The 10,549-nt window shown below is 42.2% G+C and overlaps 1 protein-coding gene across 2 annotated transcripts in view; it reads left to right on the top strand.

The window, feature by feature from the left end:
* Positions 1–1,035: 1,035 nt before the first annotated feature.
* LOC147670615 (uncharacterized) overlaps positions 1,036–10,549 on the top strand; it is a 59,526-nt gene continuing 50,012 nt past the window's right edge. The window contains exon 1 of one of the 2 annotated variants that reach the window (XM_086948128.1): positions 1,036–1,218. The gene's annotated coding sequence lies outside the window, so the exon portion shown is untranslated. The remainder of the gene's footprint in view (positions 1,219–10,549) is intronic. The other variant, XM_086948129.1, reaches the window with a different exon arrangement.

Below are 10,549 nucleotides of genomic sequence, written 5' to 3'. Positions count from 1 at the left end.
TCTCCCGTCTGAATCGGGTCTATTGGCATGTATGGTAACACAGAAGCAGAGAAGCAGAATTGAGATAACAAGCTTCGCAAAAACAAGTAAACAACCATACATAAAAGCGTGTGCGCAGCACTAAAAGACAATCAATGAATCCAACCCCAATAACGATAGCCAAAGTATGTTGAGAAGGGTAAATGAAGAGTGCACTTAACTGGCTGCAAAGCATCAAAGAAAGAGAAAGTTCATGTTGAGTTATATAGGCCTGGGTCTCTATGGTTTGTCAGGTGACTGCATGGAGTCATGGGAAACGTAGTATTTCAAAAACTTTAATGTGATTGGCGGCTGTTTAGAAGTAGTAAAAGAAAGAAAATCATAATCGGAGCCTCTGGTGCTGAAATAGAATTTTGGGACGTGGGATCTATGTTCCGTGTTTCCATGTGGTCTGTCGGCTTAAACTGCCGACTCTGGTGCTGGAGACCAGGGTTCGAGCCTTGAGGTCGCGTCCACATCCTGTGATTCTGGGCAAATCACTTCATCTCCCCATGCCTGAATGTGTAATGTAAATACGGTGCTCATGTAAAGCGCTCCAATACCTTTGGGTCCAGCTGCGCTATATAAAGAATGCACAAAAATAATCATCAGCTGCTTTGATGTCAGTTTGCAAAGCATTATTGGCCAAAAAACAGTCAGACCCTGCTGAAGGCGTGGGATGGAAATCTTCCTTACACACTAACTACTTTAGTTTCTTTCATCGGTTAAAATTATGTAAAATGCCCTGTGTTTCCTTAAAGACTTTTCAGGGCTGTTTTTTCGTCGATGTTAAAACTGCAATTATCACGTGTTAGGGCCCGGGCGATAATGACCGCAATCATCAGTACACATGCGCACTGTCGCTGTATGGTTACTCGGTGTGTTCAATATCGCTGCGCCTGCGCAATTCCTGAACACCGCTTACCTCTGCGCACGCTCAGATGCCATTACAAGGTCACGCACTGGTGTCTTTTTAGTGCGCATGACACGTTGCTGCCGAGTGTCTCTTGTCTGCGCATGCGCAGTCACTGCTGCAGGCTGCAGTCCTGAGTGTAGCACAGAGGGCATCTTCTCATTGCTGGGGCTGTCGAGCGGAGGGGGCGCTGCAGCCCGGGCCCTCCCCCAGGAGGGAGGGCGGAGGGTGTCTGTGGGGCGAGGTGTGCGCAGTCTGAGCTCTGTCTGCGAAGGAAGAGAAAGCGGGTAATCATGCTTAAAATATTTTTAGATTTGTGCAGGGTTTTATTTGTGAATAATGTTTCATTTAATTCCATATTTGCAAACATTCTAAACTTTTTTTCCAAGTTAAATATGGCATCACAAACCGCTGTTATATGTGTGATTAATGTTTCATTTAGTTCCATATTTGCAAATATTTTAAAAACATTCTATACCTTTTTCCAAGTTAAATATAGCATCACAGACCCCCACACCCCTGTGCCTAATGAGGCCTATGCCTTCACCTGTCATGGTGGGTTCTGTGTCCATGGGAGACATGGACGGTTGTGCAACCCTAACTGCCACCAGCTGATCATTTCATCGAATGGGGGTACTTTAAATCTCGTAATACATGGTGCCCAGTCTCAGTCTGACACATAACTGGTGTGTGTTCTTGTCCACAACAGTTTAAAATATGTATATTTTACCCCACGGGTGTTTGTGCATGTATTAGATTTGGAAATTCATCTAATATTATGTCTAAGGAGCGATATTCTTGTCCCTAAATCTGTCATATCTTGTCTCATCCATCTTTTAGAATGCTAAATTAAGGCCCCTCTCAGTACATAAGATTTTGCAATTCACAAAGGAGAATCTGGCCAAATATATGACTAAAGGTGAAACCTTTGATGCCCTGTAATGCATTGATATCCGTTCGCGTACCAGGCTGCACTGTTTGCACACCGACTGATTTTTGCAAATTCTGATGTAACCTATGTACTAATAAATCATGTTGCAGTTGTTCTTTCACAGCTAGTCCCAGAATGGCCTGCCTAAAGACTAGTAACGAGGCAGGTCACAATGTGAGACCCCTTGTATTTGCCTGTGACTGCAAGGGACAGCTAACCCGTCGTTGCATTTACATTCCCAAAAGAGAAACCTTTGTGGCGCTATCCGTGATAGACCGTGAGCTGTTCGGGTCCCTTATACACCCTTGGGTGACTCCAGCCTAAAAGTAAGATCAGGGTATACATACAAACTGGAAAGGCAGAGAGCACAGCCCTGGGAATGTTGGACTTCTTCAAAATATTGCAAAAAAATGTAAGCTACAAATTCAGACCCTAAGAATCAGAGACAGGTGGAGCTGGAGATACGCAGAGCTTCAAGAGAAAACCATTATGTGGTGCTCCGAATCAGGACTTTGTTCACCTGATCTGTATATGTCCCGTTTTAAAACGAAACAGTCTTTTATTGTTAAAAAATCCTTTTAAAGATAGGGGCATTCGCAACTGCAGATCTGCTATATAGAGTGTCTTGATCCATATGACCCGCAACTTAACTGTAGATTAGTAACATTTTAACTTTTATATGAATAATTAATTTGAACTAGTATTTTAAAGGGTATTTTACTAAAGAGATGACACCTTTGATACATGGTTTAATTATTGTCTTATCTAATTGGAACTGGTTTCTCAGCAGACAACCAGTAAGTCTAATATGTATATACATTGGGGCTAATACTGTCTTGATATGATGTCATCAAAAGCTGTAAACTTTATTAATGGAAATCAATGGTTTTAGTATGTACAGTATATGTTCCTCTGCAGACTGTTTAATTTTATTGGAATTGTTTATGGTTTTAATTAACTTAAACAATAAAGATTCATTCATTCAAAGAAAATACCCAAGAGTCCCTCCTCTGGGACCCTGGAGCTTTGCAGGTTCCCATATAGCCGGGTATGACCTTGTTTGACAGAAGACCAAAGTATTAGAGAATGTTGCCAAATTGTCATTATGCAGATGCCCTAGAAGGAAGCAACCAAGAATATCGAAGGTAGCACCCAGAAAAACAAGATTATCCCAACATATCTGCCTTTAGTAGATGTAGTGGGATTGCAAAGGTAGGAAATATTAAGGCTCCAGGGAGAGTTTCATAAATGGTCTGATGACTGACCTTACCCCACCCAAGCTTAATTCCTCTTTCACACTGTCAAAATATTTTCAAAGCTGGCAGGACTGAAATGCATTTTACAACCCCTTTTCCGAAGGATGTCAAACAACTTTGTGTGTTTCCTGTTTGAGTCTTCGGCAGGCAAACAAATCCTACTTTGAATTGTACTGACTAAAGCAAGGCTTATTTGCATTTATTATATAATATTTCGATCTGAGATGTACTGCGAATATTGTGTTTCCTCTCATTTGTCAATTGATCACAGGAGTTTAACTATTGTCTGCTGTACATACCCTTCTTTTCATATCTTATTTCAAGGCTAAACCATACCTCATTTTCCCAGCCATGCTGTCACCTGATGTATACACGCACACCCTTATATATTTTGTTGTTAGCTGACTTTAACTTTTTGAAGGTTTACATACGTTGATGCACTCAAGTGGAGGTAAGAAGTCAACTCTTGAGTTTTAAAGTCAAAGCATGTTAGTGACAGGTAAGCCAGAGGTTACCACACTAAGAGTCTGGGATTTCTTTGAACCATGCTAAGTGCAGGCTGTGCACACTGTGGCACGTGGAAGTTTACGTGGCAAAATTGGCTTTTTTGAGTGTTTTTCAGACGAGCGCAACAATATATGTAACTCTGAGGTATAAACTTTATGCTGAATCCATTAGGAACTGACCCACGATGGACGGATAACATTTACCAACCATGATGCCACGAGCGGCACAGGGAGCATTACAGGCTTGTTGTAGAAGCACTGCGGTCACTCAATGGAAATCCATTCTTTTATTCAGCAGAACCCCTGACAGGTGGTTTGCACATGGGGTTCTATATTAATATTGAGATTCCCAGCTGTCTTATTTTTACAGATAAATACAGACAGAAAACAATGTGTTTCCTGTCTGTATTTATTTTTAAAAGTGGAAAAATACTGAAAATTGTGCTTCTGTGTATCGACTCGCCTTGGTCTTTCATAAATTCCAGGCTAACGTCTGAGCAGTAACAGTAAACAAGATTGTACCCTTGGATTAACTCACCAACGCTTTAGCAATCTATCATACATACTTTATCTCTAAATGATGTACTGTTGATAACCCAACATATAATTATAAAACTACACAAATTATTAAAAATATATCACAATTTTTAATCAATGTACATAAATGTCGGCCAATAAATCAGGAATTATATTAAAAAACGGAATACACTATTCAAAATTCATTGAAACATTTCACATCCTAAATTCTTGATTTCTTGGCCGACATTTATGTACTTTGAAGACAAATTGTGATATCTTTTTAAAAATTTGTGTATTTTTATAATTATATGTTGGGTTATCGACAGGACATCATTTAGAGATAAAGTATGTATGATAGATTGTTAAATGCTGAGAAGAGTTGGTGAGTTAATCCAAGGGTAAAACATTGTTTACTGTTGCTGTATTGGGCACCCTGTCATACTGGATAGCAGGGCCTCTCCCTTGTGTTTTATAACGTCTAAGCAGGCAGACAGCATGGGCAGTTAAAAAACAGGATGAGATTTGCTTAAATACAAGCATATGTTAATGTATATATGAAGTATAATATTAGTTGCCTGAGGGTTTAATGTTTTATTATATTTGGCTGCTTAATTTGCTAAAATGCGACAGGCATCAAAGTATGAATGCAGGCTCATCAGTTAAATAAAAGTGGAAATGTACCCTTTTAGGACTCCATTTACTCTCAAAACACACAATAAATATGGATAAATACCAATAAGTTGGCCAAAAAATGAATATGGATGAATACAGATGGAAATGCTAAAACAATAAATACCATAAAACCGGTCTCCCTAATTATTATTATTAGCACCTCCGGACATTTCAGCAGCGCCCTGGAGAATGCAAGCAGTAGGCACACACACTGGCAATAGTCTGGCATTGATGATGGAGCCATAGATATCATTTTGTCCACACAATCAGAAGTTCTGATGCTTTGTTATCTCCTGCCACACACATTCTGATGGGATAACAACTGACAACATAACAAGAGTGAGCAGACTGTATCAGGCAGAGCTTCCTATGCAGCATAATTAGTGGTCTTTTACTCATTTGCTTCAGGCAGGCAGACGTATGTGATTTGCTGGCGTTGAAAGGCAATTCTTTCGGGTACCGTGGAAGATACAAAGGTACTTGAATGTTCAATGCATTCGCCTTCAGAACAGCTCTAAAATAAAAGCAGTCGCTTGCTAATTAATTTGAAAACTGTGTATTACAAATCACTGTTTAGTTCCATTTTACCCAACGTTTTTGTTATCTTGTTTATAAGTTCGAAGAAAATATACAGGCTATTCATGCGACTAAGATTTGTGGTTGCATAATCACAGCATTTCAACTATCTCTTGGTATTCCGCATGTATTAATGCCCAGTTTGCCCTTTTGTCTGCGGTCTAGATCTGCTCACTAATGCATTGTCCTGCCGCATTGATCAGGTTCTGCCATTCCGCAGCACTGTGGGTTCATGCAACACTCGCTGCACAGCAGCATCTAGGTCAGGCATCTCCAGCGGGTAGCCGCAAGCGACTGGTAGCACTCCAGCTATGCGTAAGTAGTTCTCCGGTGTCCAGCCAAGCCTACTAAATTAGAAGCGTTTGCTTGGTTGAATTAATATATGTATAGCAACTTTTGAAAGTGTGTATGGAGGCAAACATTTCTGAATTTTCAGGACTCATAAACTGATTTTGAGAGAAAAAGGGTTGAATTTCCAAAATATATTTAAAGCTGACGTTTGAGTGATAAATGATGTGGCATTGGGGAGACTTATTACTAATATTGTTACCTTGGTTTTTAGGGGCATTACCTACATGTTATGTATTGCCCATTTAGATGCATTCCAAATTGACACGGTCTTTTTGCACTGCTGCTGGTAACCCTGCCTAATGCTAATTGCGCATATGATGGCCCCTTTTGTAATCTTGTCTGAAGTGGCCACCAGTACTACACTCATATTAGTAGCTCAGGGCGATTTCCATTGATCATAAGTAGCTCCAATTATAGGAAAGGTTGGAGACCCCTGTTCTAATCTGTCTAGAGCTACTTGTGTCTCTTTCTGCAGTGTCACCCTCATCCTGGGTGATGCTGTCGCGGTGGACAGATAGCAAACTAACGGATCCCAAATGTCTCGGGTCGGAAGAGTGAGGCTGGAGCTCTGCGTATAGTTTTGAATTGCTCCTTTCAATACATTAAGGAATCAAGTGACTGTTTGAACTTGGGGAACCCCCTCTACCCTGCAGCAGGCCATCTGTCTCTTTGCAAGCAAAAGCACCAGCACAGTACATCGCCTAAAGGAAGCGGGGACCCTCCACACCCATCCCAGAGGGGCAACCAATGGGTTGGGGGATGGTAAGGCCAGACATGAGGGGGAGGGCAGTAAAGACCTTTGGCAGGTATAGTTGAACATTATGATCTGACCAAGACATGTGTAAGAAGCCAGCCTGTGGCTCGCCACACCTCTCACAGGTCAGGCCCTCTTGGAGGCCCCATCGTCGCAGTGCCCTGGGGGTGTAATAAACCCACCTTAGAAATTGGACAAGGGTACTGTGCAGTTTACTACTTTGGAAGATCATTCCTGTTTGTTTGCAACAAAATGCCCAGGTTTTGTCAGGTATCTCCACCACTAGCTCCTCCTCCCATCCTAATCTGATAGGGTCTCTCATCAGGGGCGCATCGTCAGGTGCCATATACCATAGTTTGGTTATCAGTTGTTTAGTGAAAGCGGCCACCAAAAGCCCATCTAGCGCTCCACAAGGTTTAGGCTCCTGTGGGGAAACCCGGGGTAAGGGTTCCAAGTGCACTCCGCAAGTGGTGATACAGGGAAATATCGAGATGATTGTGTGTTTTCAGAGAATTTGACAAGTGTGAGGAATCGTTGGTTTGTATACATGCCGCCACAATTGCAGATTCTCCTATTGGACAATTGCTGAAGCGCTTTAGGCTCATGTGTGACTGATAGTAGCCGGTGATGAGGAAGAGGCAAAGATGGTGAAAAGAGGAATTTCAATCCTGCGCTCTTCCTCAGCTCGTTCTAGGCTCGTGAATTGCTTACTGTGGTGGCCGTACTGTGTGTGTAGCAGTGGGGAGGGGGGTTCCTATCAGGGACCGTAGTGGGGTGGGGTGATCGGCATCAGTGGTGATGTCAAGAGGTGGTATGTAAGGGGTTTTAGGTATGGGGTGGGGTGAAGCCAAAGGTGCACAAAACGCACCTGTGCGCAGCGGTAGTAAAGCTCCAGATCGGATGCCTTAAAGCTTCCCAGATGAAAGGGTACTCTTAATGTCTGCGACCGAGTTGTCTGTCCAGACAGACTAGTCGAAGCAGCTGAGTATAAAGCTGTAGAAAGAAGGTCTTGGTAAGTGATATTGGGATGTTTATGAATAGATACAGCACTTTAGGTCATAGGACTATCTTTGTAAGGCCAATGCAACCCACCAGTGATAGTGGAAGAGACACATAACAAGGGATTTGGGCCTAAATTTCACCGACCTCAACCCATAGTTTTCTGTGATCACAACATCCTTATTGCGGTGGATCTGGATGCTGTTTGAGTGAATCGTCACACCGTCCCAGAAGGAAGTCTGGCACAAGGAATAGCAATCTGTTAGTGAGAGGGAAGACCAGACACCAGAGATTTGCCCCAGATCATGGTGATCCCAGACATGCCTTCAAACCATTTCTGCAGGATCTTCTGGAGACTGCCCTTGGGGTCTCTAATGTATAGTGTCATGTCATCAGCATATATTGAAATTAGAGTGTGTTGAATAGTGTAGCATGATGCATATTCATGGAAGTATTGTCTGAGCCTGACTCTCAGGGGCTCCAGAGCAAGCGCAAACAATGTAGGTGAATAGAGGGCATCCTTGCCTGGTGATTCCTACGGATGGGGGTAGGTTGCAGAGCAGTGGGCTGTGTAAATGTGGCGCTAGTATTTCTCCAAATGTTCTTGTAGTGGAATTCACCTTCATCCCTTGACGAGTCTTGCTTACCTGCTGTTTACAAGACGAGGATGGTATTTACGTGCTAAATACCTCAACTGCAAACATAATCACTTCCAGGCATCCCAAATTTGGATTATTGAACTCGGAAAGGCGCAGTGATGGCCCTCAGGGTATCCTGTTCTGTTACACCACTACCGTAAGCTACTCCAGATAAAACCACTGAATCGCGAAACAAGGATCCACACTGGGTTAATTAATCTTCCAAACAAGAAATCCACTTTTCAGCTAAAAAAAATAAAGCTGCATGAAGCATGGGCTGTCTTTCACACACCTTTAAACATGAGCATAAAGAACATCAGTACCATGTTTGCAACACCACAGAGCCATGTGACGGATCCCCAGGCCATGTGATCTCACAAACCACAACTGACTCTTCCCTCATAGGTCATACTACAAACACACACTTCGACAGCCAGACTTGCTTCATATGTCACCATACGCCTTCATTGACCCAAGGTGTGGGGGTAACACAAGAAAAGGTAATAACCACCCTAGTTTGACAATATTGACCCCATGGTTTATGGCCTGCAGATAAGGAGAAATGTTGTTACCGTGAAGATAGGCAATTCCAAGATGTGGGATTCCCTCTTGTAGGAAAGTAAGATCTGCTTTCATGGTCACCCCCACTTTTTGCAGGTGTCATTATGGATTTCTGACTAGTCTGACTGAGATCCTGCTAATCAGGACCCCGTTCTCTGTGTTTCTTCCCTAAATTGGACATGGTGAGTACTTAGGTACACCCCAGATTGGCTACTGATGTATCCTTGTAAGTCCCTAGTTAGTATATGGTACTAAGGTACCCAGGGCATAGGTACACCAGGGCTCCCTCATGGGCTGAAGCATGTATTATGCCACCCATGGAAGTCCACTCAAATTGTGACTACAGGCCTGCCATTGCAGCCTGTGTAAGCTGGTGCGAGCATCACTTACGACAGTTATAAGTTTCCTTATATCTGAGGTCCCTGCACTTAAAACCTATAAGTCACCCCTAAGGCATGCCTTTCAATCCTGAAATTAAACAACCAGAAATGCCAATACTGATAGCTAGTCAAAACAACTTGAACGGACACGAAAGCCACTGATCAGTCTGTGTCCTGAATAATCAATAATCTTTATTTCATTTGAAAAGGCAATTCATTACATATTACCCTCTTTCTCAAAGGAAACGCCGCAAGTTTTTATCAGAATTTTTTTTTTAAGCAAAACATCAACATCACGCTTGATATTTACACAACAAATAAATCTATGTACAACAAACCAAAGTAAATACACAATCAGACATTAATTCGCTCATCCCAACCTTTCAACATTCATACAGTGTTATCTCAGGCACTCTCTCTCACATTCATACACAAACTCATGTACCCCTAGCACAGGAGAAATATTCAACAGTATGAACTGGCTAGGGGGTCAGAGACCAAACAATGTAACAAATTAATATCAAGGCTTGGCTGTGCCCATATTCATAAGAAACAATACAGAATTTTGATATACGATTTGAAATAGCACAAAGCAAGCCTTAGCTGTCACAACAGCCCATTTGTTTGGTTCACCACACTAGAATATACCGACTTGACTTTCAGCTCCAGCTGCTTTTTTTCAATTGAACCTTCAGGTACACTGTTAAATCTACTCGGAAAACGACCTATTGCATCGCAAACATTGCAAAAGGTTTTTACTCATGTTTCCCTTACCTTCTCTTCTAGACAAATGACATCAACCCATACTTCTGTCCATTTTTCCATCGTATGCCGCAATGCTTTTTTGCTCTGGTAAGAACACACCACAGCTCTGAAGAAGCGAATAGATCTTCGACAAAGACGTTCTTTGACCGGACATTTTAAGTCATTTTGTGTCTGTTTGTCTTTTTGTTTTAGAACCCACAAAATTCTTTAGGTTCTTCCGTAACTTTATTGTCCATCATTGGGTGACAAAATAGGTAGGAGACAGTTGCTTGTAGGTGGCGCTCTCACGATATGTTAAGTCAGAATCTGTATTTATGAAATTAATTTCTTCTTTCTTTTCTAGTTTCTTTTTTGGTCCTGAGGAGAACCCCCCAAAACGTACGGGGTTCGAAACACGTAGACCCGTGTTTTCTGGTGAACCTTACTCGGGGTGTCTTCAGGGTCCTTCGGGCAGGGTCCTTCTTAAAAACTGCAACCACGACTTACCCATTGACTTGTATTGAGCATGCAGACTTGTCCACACTCTGCACACGGCCTCTGTGGGGTTCCTGGGCACTTAGCAAACACAAGGAGATGATGGATGGAGCGCTGAAACTTTTCAGACACTCACCCCCAGTCACAGATCTGGGTTGAATCCATTACGTTCTTTAGCTCACTCTGCCATCCCAGTTCAGACACAACTATATACAAATCAGCCTTGACCCTGTGCC

Source organism: Lissotriton vulgaris, unplaced genomic scaffold, assembly GCF_964263255.1.
Source record: "Lissotriton vulgaris unplaced genomic scaffold, aLisVul1.2 SCAFFOLD_1770, whole genome shotgun sequence".
Classification (NCBI taxonomy): domain Eukaryota; kingdom Metazoa; phylum Chordata; class Amphibia; order Caudata; family Salamandridae; genus Lissotriton; species Lissotriton vulgaris.
Note: the sequence above shows the minus strand (reverse complement) of the source record. Positions and strands in the feature narration are given on the sequence as shown.